This window comes from Anopheles coluzzii, chromosome 2 (genome assembly GCF_943734685.1).
Source record: "Anopheles coluzzii chromosome 2, AcolN3, whole genome shotgun sequence".
NCBI classification, from domain to species: Eukaryota; Metazoa; Arthropoda; class Insecta; order Diptera; family Culicidae; genus Anopheles; species Anopheles coluzzii.
Window position 1 is genome coordinate 12,338,271 of NC_064670.1, and position 14,541 is coordinate 12,352,811.

General features: G+C 48.0%; 1 protein-coding gene across 14 annotated transcripts in view; it reads left to right on the top strand.

The window, feature by feature from the left end:
- The first annotated feature begins 1,306 nt into the window (after positions 1-1,306).
- The window catches only part of LOC120952289 (1-phosphatidylinositol 4,5-bisphosphate phosphodiesterase), a 40,988-nt gene continuing 27,753 nt past the window's right edge, over positions 1,307-14,541 (top strand). For 2 of the 14 annotated variants that reach the window (XM_040371547.2, XM_040371555.2), the window contains exons 1-2: positions 2,399-2,922; positions 3,928-4,560. The gene's annotated coding sequence lies outside the window, so the exon portion shown is untranslated. Of the gene's footprint in view, positions 1,496-2,396; positions 2,923-3,927; positions 4,561-14,541 lie in introns of those variants that run through there. The other 12 variants (XM_040371549.2, XM_049606019.1, XM_049606023.1 and 9 more) reach the window with 12 other exon arrangements.

The window sequence follows — 14,541 nt, forward strand, 5'->3', positions numbered from 1 at the left end:
GTTTGTCGACACCCCCTCTCACTTCTACAAACGTTACGTAATTGATGGATGACGCCAAAAGCACATTTACTACGTGATTAAAATGGTACCGGACGATCAAGCTCAGCGATCAGCAAGCAAGTACTAGTGATGGGCGGGTCGACCCGAACCTATCGGGTCGGAGCCATCCGTAAACGACCCGGAGTCGTTCGGGTCGACCCGAAAGGTACAAGTAGGTTCAGTGGGTTCAACGACTCCGGTAAGTGCGAGAAAGCATAAGCGACTCCGACCCGTTGGTGCAACGAGTTCGGGTCGGGTCGGGTCACGGTAGGTTCAGTTTGACCCGAGGGTGCAGCGAGTTCGGGTCGACCCGATAGATCAGTAGGTGCGAGAAAGCATAAACGACTCCGACCCATTGGTGCGGCGAGTTCGGGTCGGGTCGGGTCAAGATAGGTTCAATCCGACCCGACCCGAACTCGCTGCACCAACGGGTCGGAGTCGGTTATGCTTTCTCGCACCTACTGATCTTTCGGGTCGACCCGAACTCGATGCACCCGCTGGTCGGATTTGATTCCGACTCCGACCTAGCGCACCCGCTGCACCCACGGGTCGGAATCGATTCCGACTGGCTTGCACCCGACTCCGGGTCGGGTCGTGAAATGAATCGTATGACCCAACACTAGCAAGTACGTTTCTCGAGCCACACTAGTGGCTCTTTACGCCATATAGATGGCGGCTATTTTCGCTTCTGATCAATTAATTATCAATATAGCTCCTCAAATGAAACTTAGTATTTTTTAATAAAATTCAGCACTTTCAATCACTCCAAACATTAAAAAAAAATTGGTCTCAAACTGAGCCAATTTGGCGAAATCAAACTTCAGATTTTTGACGCATGAGAGAACCATCAAATAAGCTACCTTGTTTGACCTATCCCTTGGTAGGGTTTTTTGTTTCGCGGGTGTTAACATTTCGCGGTGCGTGCAAGGGGCTGTTATTTTGCCCCTAGAATGTGTATCAAAGAGTGAGAAGAGAACCGTGGAGAGAAAGAGAGAGATAGATTTCGTGATTCACACGACCGCGTAATGTACACGCAAAATCGTGTACATTGGCACCAGGTGGTGTTGGCGGTGGTGATGGCTGCTACCGCTGCAAATCTGCCAAGGTCTTTCGCGGTTAAAGATAATCACCGAAATGAGAGAAACGGGCAATGTTGTTGAGAAAGGAGAGCTAAATCACAAGAAAGAGAGTGAGCGATGTGTACTCATAAGAACGAGATAGAGTGATAGAGAATGAGAAGGAGAGAGATAATGTGCGAGTACATTGCATCCGAAAAGCATCCGGTACGGCACACCGGAACGACCTTGCTCCTCTTGAACGCTCACAGTCCCAGGTCGTTTGCTTCTCCAGCACAAACGGGCAAAGCCCAGGCTCGAAGGGGTCGAAGCATCACAGTTAGGTTAGGTCACGCCGTGTTCCTCGCCGAACCACCCGGAAATACACGCGAAGACGGATGGTAATGCTTCTGCTGTGCGTGCGTGCAGGCGTGTAGTATTGTTTTCGGAGCCAAGCAAACCATCGCATTGTATCGTTTCGTGCACGTTTGTGTCGGTTACTCTTGTTGTTTTAGTACCATATTCGTGTCCAAAGTCGTCCGAAACGCGTTAAGTATACGTTCAATTGTGTAGGTTCTCACTGGGGCCCCATGCCGCCGTGACAAACAAATTCGGTGCTAATTGTGTGAAAATAACATCCAAACACTCAGACGAACTCGGCCGTATATCGCCGTTCACTGTGTGATGCTTGCGTGTGTGTGTGTGTGAGTGTGTGTGTTCGACGCACGGTTTTTGTCAGTGGCGAATTTCATCGCGACACGGAACACGAAGGGCACCATCGTAGGAAGTGTAATTCCCATTACCCGCCCACCCCCCCCCACACACCAGTTCGCGGGAAATGCTGTAAATGCGCGCCGGCGAGAGCCGATAAGCGCAAAACGCACTCGCTCTCTCTTTCCCTCTCCATCTCTCTGTTGCTGAGGCTGCTGCTACTGCTATTGCCGTGCTGTCGCGAGAGAACAAACAGAGCGGTTCTGCTTCCCCTAAATGTGCGTGCGCGCGGCCTTGCGTGTGTATGGGTGTGCTTGATACGGTTGCCGAAATGTCAGATGGCAAGCAATGTGTGTGCGCGCTGCAGGGGTTTTCATCGCACATTATTTTGATATCGTATGATTTAATTTTCTACTTTTTTGTTTATTTATATTTGGTGGGTGTTGTGACTTTCTTGCATTAGTATAACACACTAGTGCATTGATTATTCGTAAATCATATTGCAAGTAAAACAATGGCACAGCATTTCGTGACAGTTTTCCGTACTCCAAACCATCCAGAGCGAGAGAGGGACAGTAACCCTGTAACACTGAAGTACTAGCTGCACGCTCCCCTGCACACAGTGCAATTGCGCGGAAAAGGGCATATCGCTGTCAAAAACTCGTGCACACACACACACCTGAGCGAACAGACGCACCGGACCAAGCGAGATCGACTGCAAACGAAAAAGGGCAAGCGCGTGCGAAAGAAAGGGAGCGAGCACAGACCGACGACGACCTGCCCGAGCAGCAGCAGCAGTAGTAGTAGTCGCACCAGCACCACCAGCAGCACCAGCAGCAGCAGCAGTGAGCAAACTAAAATTCTGTTTCTATTGTTTCTTGCCCCCGGCTGCTGTGGTTGTGCGTTGGACAGTGTCGTGCCTGGTGGCCCCCACAGAACACTAACACTGTGTACGTGTGTGTGTGTGTGCGGCGTTGTGCTGTGCTGTGCTGTTTTGTGCCAGAGAGAAGGGGTTTGACAAAAGTGCAGCAACAAACCCCGGGTACGACCGAGCAGTGGTTTAGCAAAGTGTGTGAGAATCGATGCTCAATGCCGAAAAAGAACTCCCCGCGGAATGGTTAGTGACCCCTCTGCCAGTCGGATGGTTGCCTTTGGCGTGGTGCAGCAGCCAGCGGTCGCCACCTACGGAAAAACAAAAAGGGCGTGCGCGCGGGCTAACGACACCGAATTATTCCCGTTGCTGCGTTTCCCGCAACGGTGTGTGTGTATGTTTTCGATGTGCTTGAACCGTTGTTTTCCCGTTCAGTTTTCCGCTCGTACCAATTTGCAAACAATTTCGCACGAGTGATTGTTGTGTTGCGGAATCGGAAAGAAAGAAGTACGAAATGAAAAACCGCAACAAAAAACACAACCAGAAGAAGAGAAAAACGTTCGATTGTCCCAAAAGAAGAACAGCAGGCGGTGAATTTTCTTAGCTTGCCGTACAGTGATAGACGTGTAGCGCTGTATGTGTGTGTGTGTAGTTCCTTTTTATCTATCTCACTGTGTGTGGGGCTGGTGGGTGAAAAGATTGCGCTGGGAAGGTTATTTTCCCCCCGAACACACACACGCACACGCAATACAAATACACAGCCAACCGGTTTGGGGGGGAGGGGTCAGACAAACTGGCTCAATTTCCACCGGGGTTTTTTTTTCTTTCCGGCTTTGACGACAGATCGTTCGACGATCAGCAGCCGCGATGTGCGCAAAAACACATCGGGGAAAGCGTGAAAATCTCAATAAACCCCTTCTATGTGTGCGTGTGTGTTAGTAGAAGTACGGAATGTGTTTGTTTGTTTGTTTTTTTTTTTGTTTTGGTTTTGATTTGAGCTGGTTCACGATTTTTTTTACCGGAAAATCGTTCTCCCCTGTACATCGATCACATTCCCACAAAGACATACAAACATTTAACGAGAAGAGTAAACGAGGAACAACACAGTATCCGTACTTTGCGGTTTTCCGCTCGCGAGGTGAAGGAAGATTTTCCACACCTACAAACGTGTGTGTGTGTGTGTGTGTGCGTGTCCATTAGTTTGGTCATAATTAATTTCGTGCAATGCGTGTATTTGTCTATCTATCTTAGCAGCAGCTGCAGCAGCAGTAATATCAACGCCACCTTCGATCGGGCAGGAAGATTGAGGTGTGCGAAAAGAAAATAAATCGTTTGTGTTCGTGCGTGTGTCTGTGTGTTGGTGTGAGCGCGTGTCTCTAGCGTGGGACGGCATGGTGGTACGGCAACCGTAATCGAAAATTGCACGGAACATCATTTCCCACCCATCATTATCGTAGCCATCATCATCATCATCATCTGCACCTCGTTCGGAGTCACCCACGCGCCATCATTGGCGCACGTGCTGCTGCTGCTCCTGTGCCGCCACCGTGAGCTCGGAAAAAGCATGAGCGGAAATCGCTGATTTGTGGCGTATGTGGGTGTGTGTGTGTGTGTATGTGTGTGGAAAACATCACTCGCTAAAGTCATTCCCTTTCGGAAGGCATCAAAACACACGGGTCGGCAGTGTTTGTAATTGAGTTTAGTGAAGCAGGCAAATCGGTGGTGTCTGTGTGTGTGTGTTGTGTGTGCGTGTGTGCGTGTAGCAAATTTGTGTGGCCTGCGTTTTCCTACCGTGGAGGTGTTAAGCTCGATGCTGCTTTTCAGGCGCACAATCCGCAGCGGCAACAGCATCGATATCATCACACATCGTAACGCCGGTTCAAGGTAAGCCGGGAAGGAACATCGTAACGCACTTGGGCGTTTAAACATATTTCTTCCACTGGGGGGGATGAGCTGAGCGTGATTTAGGGCGCACTGGTACACACTTTACTCTTTCTCTCTCTCTATATCTCTCTCTCGGTTCCCCGATGTACTTCACTTACCGATAATCCGGTGCGGTGTGCATCGCGAGAACTGTTTTCTTTCTATCTTGGTTTGTTAGTGTCCTCCCCCCCCCCCCCACGCCCACCTGCCTAACCTAAACGGATACTGTATCATAAAGCAAACACTGCACGCGTCGGTCGCAAATCTTACCCCACCCCGAAGGGGCAGGGAAGGAGAAGGATGCAAGGAAAGAAGCTGTGGCGTACTATTTACAAACGGCGGCATCCCAAAACGCACGGGCAGCCAAAGCCTGTCCGCTTAATTCTGTCCCAGCCGCTCGCGAAAAGATGCGCACAGATGTTTGTCGACTCCGCGCCCCAGGCCCCCGGGGCATGATGATAACAGACCGGCTCTGCATCTCCCCCTTGGCACACTCTTTTTCTCTCTCTCTATACACCTCGTGTTAGATATGTGAGTTGGGCAACATCAATGAATGCCGGCCTAATTCCGGATGGCGGGTGTGTTTTTTTTTTCTTCCAACTACTTGTTTGGTCGGAGGAAACGTACTACTACTACGCTGGTCGAGTAAGACGACAACAAATGTCATTGTTTTGAGTATAGCATCTCCCAGGGGGTGTTGTTTTTGCACACTATATGCTTGATTGTTTCGAAAAGCTCGTCTAGCAATTGGGCCTTAGTTCCGGGATTTTTTTAAAAAAGATGCTTTTTGCCTAATTATGGACAATTTTTGAGGAAATTTCCCACCAATCAGCTTCCCCAGGTGTGTCGATGTGTTTGTACACTGGGATCCGGATCATTAGGCATTTTAAACAATACGAAGAAAACATTTGACTAAATACAACAATTACTTCCAACTATGGGACTTGGAACTGAGAGACAGAGATGTGAGAATGTATTCTTGTTGGTGTTACCTTTTAAATGCCCAAAGCATTCTTAAAGGTCTTTAGATCATCCCTAAAACTGTCTATGAGACTCAATCTGAGATACTTGTGAGAATGTATTCTTGTTGTTGTTACCTTTTAAAAGCCCAAAAGCATTCTTAAAGGTCTATAGATCATCCCTAACACGGCGTGCTCTGCTTAAAACAGTCTTCAAAGTTTAATACACTGTTGTAATCAAATCTCAACAACATGATCCTATTGTTTTCCAAAAAAACACAAAATAAGCAACTCTCACTCTTTAATCACCGTAATGGAAACGTGTCATCGTACACGCCTTAAATGATTAGATTTTACAGTATCTTTCAACACAGGCGTAAAGCAAGTGCGGCCCACTCCCGTTCCCCCAGTAGCCCACTCCCGCGGTGATGTGTACAATCCAATAACTCCAGCAAGCCCCTAATATCTATGACCTTGTCATCGGGCATGACTTGGCCGGGGCCGGGTTGTTCCTACCTGTAACACACACAAAACCCACGAACCCCAACCCCCCGGCACCGAGATACGCCAATGCAATCTAATCTCCACTCACAGAGAGCAGCAGAGCAGAGATGACAGAGAAGGGACAAAAAGTGCTGGCTTAACTTTTTTTTCCACCCCAATCCGGAATTATGCTCGATTTACTCGAAACAGACTCGTGCCTAGACGATTGTGTACGGACGCGCAGTCGAGAGGCAGGGTGCTTTTAGGAGGAGAGGAGAATGGGGCTGAGGGGGGCGGGGGGGGGGGTAGTCACACACCGGCTTGCTTGGACAGATCGCAGTGCCCGCTCGGGGTGGTGCACGGCTGTGTCAAATTAAGTAATTCGATCCAATTACACTCCTTCCTGGGTGGGGGGTGTGGCAGAGAGGACGGGATCAGCCCCCTTCCATTCGTCCGTCCGTTCGTTCGTCTGCCATGAGATGGTTTGCTCGCAAGGTGCGAAAAAAAGCCCTACCGACCACAAGCGGTGGAACGGCGGTCTCTTCTGGTCCCATCGTCTCCATTGCTGGAACGTTGCACAGTAGGTTTGGTGTTTTGCAGAAGTGAGGTGTTTTGGAAGTTAGTTGCTTACCGCCCGTTAATACCGACACGTCGCCACTGGTGACCTCATTTCCGTAGGCTGGAAGGGAATGTTCGATAGGCGGATGTGCCGACTGAGACAAGGATTCAACCACTAGCGCGGGCTCTTTCCTGCAGGCTGCCAGCGTCCAGCGTGGTGTAATGGAAGAAGGACTCATGTACGGTATAGCGGATAGTGATGGCTACGTTAAGAAGCTTCAATTTTTCTTTTAAAACGAGCTGCAAAATGCCTCTGTCAATGTCATAAAAAATCTGACTGAAACAAACTCCATGTCAGCGTCACGCACTCAATTGTGATAATCAGAGGTGGTACTCAAAACGGTTGGTGTGACCAATGCATGCTTCATGACATTTTTGCGACCATCGCTTGATCAGTCACTATGTCATGACATTTTTTTTTTACTGTGATCAAATCTGCAAAATGTCACTGACATAGTCATGAGTCATGACAAATTCCGGCTGAAACAAAACCATATCAGCGTCACGAGCTCTACTGTGATGATCAGAGGTGAGCCTCAAACAGTTGGTGCGACCATCACATGCTTGGTGACATTGTGTGCAACCAACTCTTGGTCAGGGAGATATACGGTGCTTTCGAGTGGTTCCAAGAAACATAATGAGCATGTTTTCTGGCTCTGTTTGACCAGACAGATAATCAAAACAGACAGAAGGTAGAAAGCATGCTCATTTTGTTGCTTGAGCCCTCATTTCAAGCATATTCCAAGAATGTCGTGATTATCGCCGACAGAAAATGTCGTGACCAAGTGAGTTACCAAGAGCTGGGTGCTAATCAAAATGTCACCAAGCATGTGATTGATCCTACAACTGTTTGAGTCTCGTCACTGATCATCTCAGTTATGTACGTGAGCTGATTTGAGCTTCGTTTCAGTCATGAGTGTTGGTGAGACATGTCATGACGCATTGAGTATCAGCAACGACCATCAAGCTACCATGGATATATTTGTTTTCGTTGGTGAGTATCTCGTGATGCTCATGACATTTTGCAGCACTGATTTTGGTGCCCATAAATAGGCCCAATACTGCATGACTACATTGTCATACAATTGACGGTCACGTGAATTTTTGACAGTATATTTCCTTGCTGAAAATATACCCTTTATGGGTTTAACATTTAGTACAGTAAAAATCATTAGCTCTGTGAGCTATAGTTTCTCAGGACTATTAGTTTAATTTGTACGCCGCCTCCTCCTGTCTCCCGCCTAGACCGGATCTTAACCGCGTGTGTATGTACCGTTCGGTTGCGGTCTTTTTTTTTGTTTTGCGCTTGCGTTTCACCCTGCACGCGCATCGTTCACACGGCGTGAGAATCGCCTTTGCTGCTCGCGTGACCTCGCGAGATTGGTTAAGGGCGCGCGGAGATTGGTGTAAACAAATCGGCCGACCGGCAAGCGTGCAAGCATTTCGTTCAGGCCCATCATCCTCATCGTCGTCCAGCGTCCAGCGACGAAAGTGTTGCGATTTTTGTATGCGATAATTAAAACGTGTCGGCTGCATGCATCGTTTTCCAGCCCGGCGAATGATTGGTGGCCGGTGGCGGACTTGTTTGTAAAATCACGAATCGTTTGAAGAGGCATTGAGAAAGTGATGCCGATGCCGAAGGGTCAGCTTGGTTCAATTGATATGACGGGGCCTGGATTGGTTGGCGGTAGTTTTGTCCACTTTACGTTCTCCCAGTCGGTAGTCGGGAGGAGATCATGGGTTTAATTCTCTAGCTCGAGGGCGCATTCGCGGTAGCCCATTTCGTTTGTTGTTGTTGAGGACTTTATTTTTTAAGGGTTTGATAAAACAAGCACGACATGAGAAGCGCTCATTTTATTTACACTCCTCTCGCTCATCCTCCTATAACGGCTTAATTTCGTATCACGACACACAGGCAGGCACACTAAGCGCCATAGGTGTGCTCTCGTGCTAATCAGTGCTGATTGATGCTAATTTTACACTGCCGACGTCAATGGACGAGCGGCTGATGAGACGTTACCCTAGCCCTGTATAAGGTGGGTCTCTTATTTCCTTGCTGGAGAAGTCAGCCTTATTTACCACTCCTTCTGGGCTTGTATTTCCTATGAAACAGGGCCGAGGGTTCCAACTTTATACTGCAGCCGATCAGTGATCTCCAATCTTTGTGGTACTTGGCGTTAACAGGCATGGTCCGCGAAGGAATTTATTTTTGAAAAAGAAAAGCTTATAACTATCCATATCGTTCCCACAATTAAGATAAAATTTATTTACATTTAGAATAAGAATTAAACCTATTTTCGTTCAAAAACGTTGAATTTTGGGCTCTTCCAAATGTATACCCTCAATAGATGTGGGCCGTGGCAAATGTATTTTTAAAGGCCAAGTTGGAGAGCACTGTTGTAGTGGATCCTACCCTTGAGGGTATGCTGTTGTTCTGAGATCAGCCGAACAACGCCACTAAGAGCATTTTGTTCCATTTGAAAAAAGTTCGTCAGCTCCGTTGAACCCTCTTTCCAAGCGATGAGCAACTAATTACCGTTTGAAGCATACACCCTTTCAAGCGACTGATTTGTATATGCAACGGCGCATCTCAACTGTGTGGAGTAAATGGTTTGCAGAAAAAAGAATACAATGCCCTACCCAACGATAAACCATTCTGGTGCCATTCACCCACCCATCATATCCCGCAGGACTTTTCAAAAGTTGATGGCAACTGTCCTCAATGATGGTGCTTTTAATGGGTGCTGCTGGTGCAATGCTTATGGCGGTACCGCAATGCTTCCATGGATATTCGTCTGCACTGAAAACAATCACTGCATAGAGCTGACTTCCTTCATCATGGCTCCCTTCATTTCCCATCCTTATCACGACCCTATCCTAGTTGTTGCCATAGAACCACTTCGTTAGTGCTGGAAGAGTGCATGATACACACCTTGAATAGTAGTCGTGTGGATCGCTCGGTAATTGGTCACTTCTGGTGGTAAAATTTTAATAGGCTACCGTGTTTCCGTGATAGAGCCGGAAAAACGCTGCTGCTGCTGATGCTGCTGCTGCAGCAGGCCCGTGCGAAAATACACAACCCTGCCCTCGTCGGGTGGCACACTGGTGATCCGTTTTTTTTTTTTTTTTTGTTAGAGGCATTTCTTCTGCTATGAATCATAGTCGTACTCGCATACCCATGAGGCAACACTGAAGCGACATACCGACACGGTTGAGAGATGCTCCTAACTAACCCTCAACCACGCTATAGTTCATTTCCGGGGAGCTGTTGAGTATGTCGGGAGTGCTTAACTCACCTGCTTCGTTATGCTTGCTATCCCTTAGGGTGCAAATGCTTAAAGCGGACCGTTTTTTCACACCTTTTTGTGTCGAAAATCCTCCCCACACCCCAGCCTCTTTCTGCTGACGGGGGAGTACTTTATTCTTCCTACGACGACCAGGTGTCGGATTTAACGACTTCAAAGCAGCTGCATCCTTACTTGCTCCTCGGTGGTAATGATGCCTTTCTAATAACTAGGCGCTTTCGTCCATCTCTTCATGTGGTTGTTTCTTAACAGCGCAAGAATGAATTATTCTGGAGTAATGTGATATTTGTCTATTAATCACCGTAGCTTGCGGTAAACTGGTCACCTTCATCACCCATCGAATGTATACTCGTGCGATTCCCCACGAACCAGATGGCCATTTGGGTGGCGATAAAAATGTTTTGCTACTGGTACGGCATTTCTAACCGGTTGTTCATCTTTAAAAGCGAGCTTGGCTTTATGCCAAAGGCGCCAATCGGCAAACGCGTCGCGGGGGTATCCGTGGTGGGAAAGAAAACAGACACGATTGGAGTTTCGGACCGTTAAAACCGAAATCCGTTTGATTTTCCCAATTCATGCACCGGGAGATGGGAAGCGTGCATTGGGGCGTGTTCTATAATTGTTGGGTATCAATGCAAATTCGCACACGATTTTCTTTTGGTTTCTGATCGAACGTGTTTTTCTTTGTTTTGTCTGGGTTAGTGATGGGTAAAGTTGGCCAAAATCCGGAGTCTTGTCCGATCCGACTCCGATAAATTCGGACTCCGCAGGTAGGTCTGCGCTGCAATATCCGGAGTCGTTCGGAATCGTCCGAAATGGCCCGGAGTCGTCCGGAGTCGTTCGGAGTCTTCCGGAGTCGTCCGGAGTCATCTAGAGTCGCCCGGAGTTGTTCGGAGTCGTCTAAAGTCGCCCGAAGTTGTTCGGAATCGTTCGGAATCGTCCGGAGTCGTCTGGAGTCATCCAGAATGGGCTGCAGACGGAGTCATCCGGAGTCATCTGGAGTCAGCCGAGGTCGGTTTGTATAGGAAGTGCACGCGCAAAGTGAAAGACAAAAAAAACACAAAGAAAGGAAATATTTTATCACAAGCACATTAAACCACACGGCTCCTGTTGACTCCGCACGACTCTGGACGACTCCGAACTAGTGGAAAACTATGGGAAAACCCTCGGACTCATCGACTCCGGGTCCGGATCACTCCGGATCCGGAATGACTGTCCATTATCGTTCAGACAATTCTTGATGAGTTCATTGACTTTCAAGTCGTACATCGAATATGTACGAAAACTGATCCGGAGTGATCCGGAGTGATCCGGAGTGATCTGGAGTGATCCGGAGCGATCCGGAGTGATCCGGAGTGATCCGGAGTGATCCGGAGTGATCTGGAGTGATCCGGAGTAATCCGGAGTGATCCGGAGTAATCCGGAGTAATCCGGAGTGATCCGGAGTGATCCGGAGTAATCCGGAGTGATCCAGAGTAATCCGGAGTGATCCGGAGTAATCCGGAGTGATCCGGACTGATCCGGACTGATCCGGAGTCGAATACAGTTATGATCCGGAGCCGGAGTCATATTTTGCGCACCGGAATCGGAGTTGATCCATGACTCCGCTCCGGATTACCCATCACTGCTCCGAACGACTCTCGATAACTCCGACTCCGGACTACTCCGGACGACTCCGAACGACTCCGAACGACTCCGGGCGACTCCGAACGACTCCGTCTCCGGGCGACTCCGGACGACTTCGAACGACTCCGGGCGAGTCCGGACGACTCCGAACGACTCCGGACGACTCCGGGCGACTCCAGACGACTCCGGGCGACTTCGGACGACTCCGAACGACTCCGACTCCGGGCGGATCTAGTGGTTCCATTTTGCCGAAGTCGGAATCGGACTAACAATAGTCGGAGTCGGATCGGAGTCGTGGGTGCGCTTCATACAGCACATCACTAGTCTGGGTAGCCAAATTTCCCGTCCTGCGGTATTTCCTCAAAATTTCCCATACGCTCTATGCAATTTTCAAGCGTGTTCACGTGGTTTGTATTTGTTGGAGCTAAATGTTGGTTGATTCACTTGTTTTGTAACATCATCATACGAATTATTCGCTTAATTTAATTTTTAAGCATTTATGTCTATTTTCTAATTTCTTATTCAAGTGTTGTGTTCAATTGAAATTTGAATTTTGAACATTTCACAGAATTCTCATGCGCACTTTTCCATGCTATGAGGATCACAATCAGAATGCAAACCTTCAATGCTTCATTTCGTTGAATTTCTTCAAGGATCTATCCTAAAAACACACCTTCTTTCGTGTTTTTGGAACCTGCTACCACCGGAAGTGTGCTACTGTTTTCGAGTTCGCTCCTTTCGGTAACGAATTTGGCCGTGAGACTCCACCCGCAGCTGTTAGCCGTCAATTCTTACCCTGTGCTTAGCTTGCGTGCTGAACGTTATATAGCGCACCGGGTACCCTTAATCATGAAATGCCGTGGAAAAGAAGAAAAGAAGCGATGTATTATTACACACAGCAGAGATGTAATAATTATTATTACGGGTTTGGCGGCCGCGAGAGGTGCCAGTGAAAGGTGGACACCGCTGGTTATATGGCTGTTGGCGGGTTGCTACAATTCACATCCAATCCTTTTTCACCTGCCGGGACGGAGAATTATGAGGCCCAATTTTAACTACAAGCCCTAGAAGAGCGTTGGGGCCTTCGTGTTCCAAAATCAGAGCTCATCAATCATCAAGAAAAACCCCTCGACGGAAAAGGGAAAAATACATAAAATTGTATAATGTATCTTTTCACGACACAACTCGCGTATGTGTCTGTGTAGGGTGAAGGGTGAAATAATTATGCCACTGAGAGCCCTCCTGCAAGAGAGTGTGATTAAATCACCACCTTGCGCGCGTTTTTTTATCACTAACGATCGATAAGGTGTGCGGAAAAATGTCGATTACTTTGTTAGCAGCTGTTAATGGAGCTTAGATTGTCCGCCTCCTTCCCACCTGCGCACGGTTGCTATTCATGCTCATGCTAACAATAGACTGCAGAGGCATTGAGTCTACAAAGAGCTTTCAACAGTAGGTAACGATCACGTCGCGATAAGAAAGCCTCCAATGATCCAGAGCTAGAATCATATGCACACATAGCCTAGCTGAATGGTAGGACGAAGGTGTAATGGCCGCACTTTTTAAAGGGAGGAACTAGCAATGGGGCTGCCGCTCCCTTGTGTTGCATCCGCGGGACCATTAAACTGATAATGAGGTGTAAAGCACGTTACGCCCGAGGCGTGTGGCCTACTTTCCAACACCAGAATGGAGAATGCGTTAAGGTTGAGTCCCCCATTCCATGTGCAGTGGACGACGACTTCAAATATCAAGCCTCCTCCTGTCGTTCTACTCCTTTTTCTCCTCTTCCACGCCACGCCTTATAGATATTTGTGCTAAAGGACACTTGCCAAAGGATCCCTTCCCGTCTTGCCCGCCAACTCAAGGACATTCACACTGAAGTGTGCCGCATTAGTCGAATGCCGCGCCGGTCGAGCTTTCATTCAGCGCCGATAATGATGTGGATCAGATGGTAGATCGGGGTACGGGTAAAAGCGAAAGGTAAAAATAGCAAACTGATTGGTCGGGGGTGTGTGTGTTTTCGTATGTTTGCGATGCGTGTATCCTGTCGCAAGTGCGCATTTGCTTGCTTGATATAGCCCCTCAAGCAAGGCACTACTTCCTTTCTGCGTTGCACAATGGGAGCGAACCGGAAGGGGCTCCCATGCGTTGGCAACGGGAAGGAGGTGTCCCAGGAACGTAGATAATGGGGCATTTTTTCGCTCACGATAAGGATATGTGAATATTTCTTTCATAGCTATTAAACTGCGTAAGGGTTGGCAGCGACGACGAGGTATAGTTAGTGTGAAGCAGCAAAAAGATGTTGATCTTTATATTTTATTATCTCTTTCAATACTATTGCTCTTGCGGAAAGGGTTATTTAGAGTAACAACGAAAGCAGCTACGAAACTGTTTTCAAAATTTCAGTTTCTAAAGTTTGCTAAATTGTTCTACTAACAGCTGTTAAAATTATACCACAACTTTCTGCTTCCCTTTGCGCCCTGCGTTCTTCAAACTCAAACGCGCGTCCTGTTCAATAAAAATAGTCGAAAACCCTTTCTTTTTTTTCTTTGCTTTGTTTTGCGCTTCCGACACTTCCCTTCCCGCCACTTCAAACCCGCAAAACCATTTTCCCCGTTCTAACCCCCCGCTCTCTCACAAGCGTTACTTCCGTTGTATCGCGTAACGCGTAACTTCCGCCCGGTAGCTTTTTTTTTGTTTTCTGGATTTTCTTCGACCCTCTACCCGTCCTCTACTGTCCTCTGACCATGGGAGCAGCGCCAGTGCACAATGATGGGGGTGTAGTTTTGTCCACTTTCGGTGTGGTCAAAAAACTTTTTTAATAAATCCACCGAGAAAGGAGAGAGGATGTTGTACCTACAGGCTTTCTACTTCCACTGCTGACGTCACGCAAATTGGTGTGCCGCCGCCTGGCTTGTTGCATATAAGGTGTATATAAGTAACTCGCACGT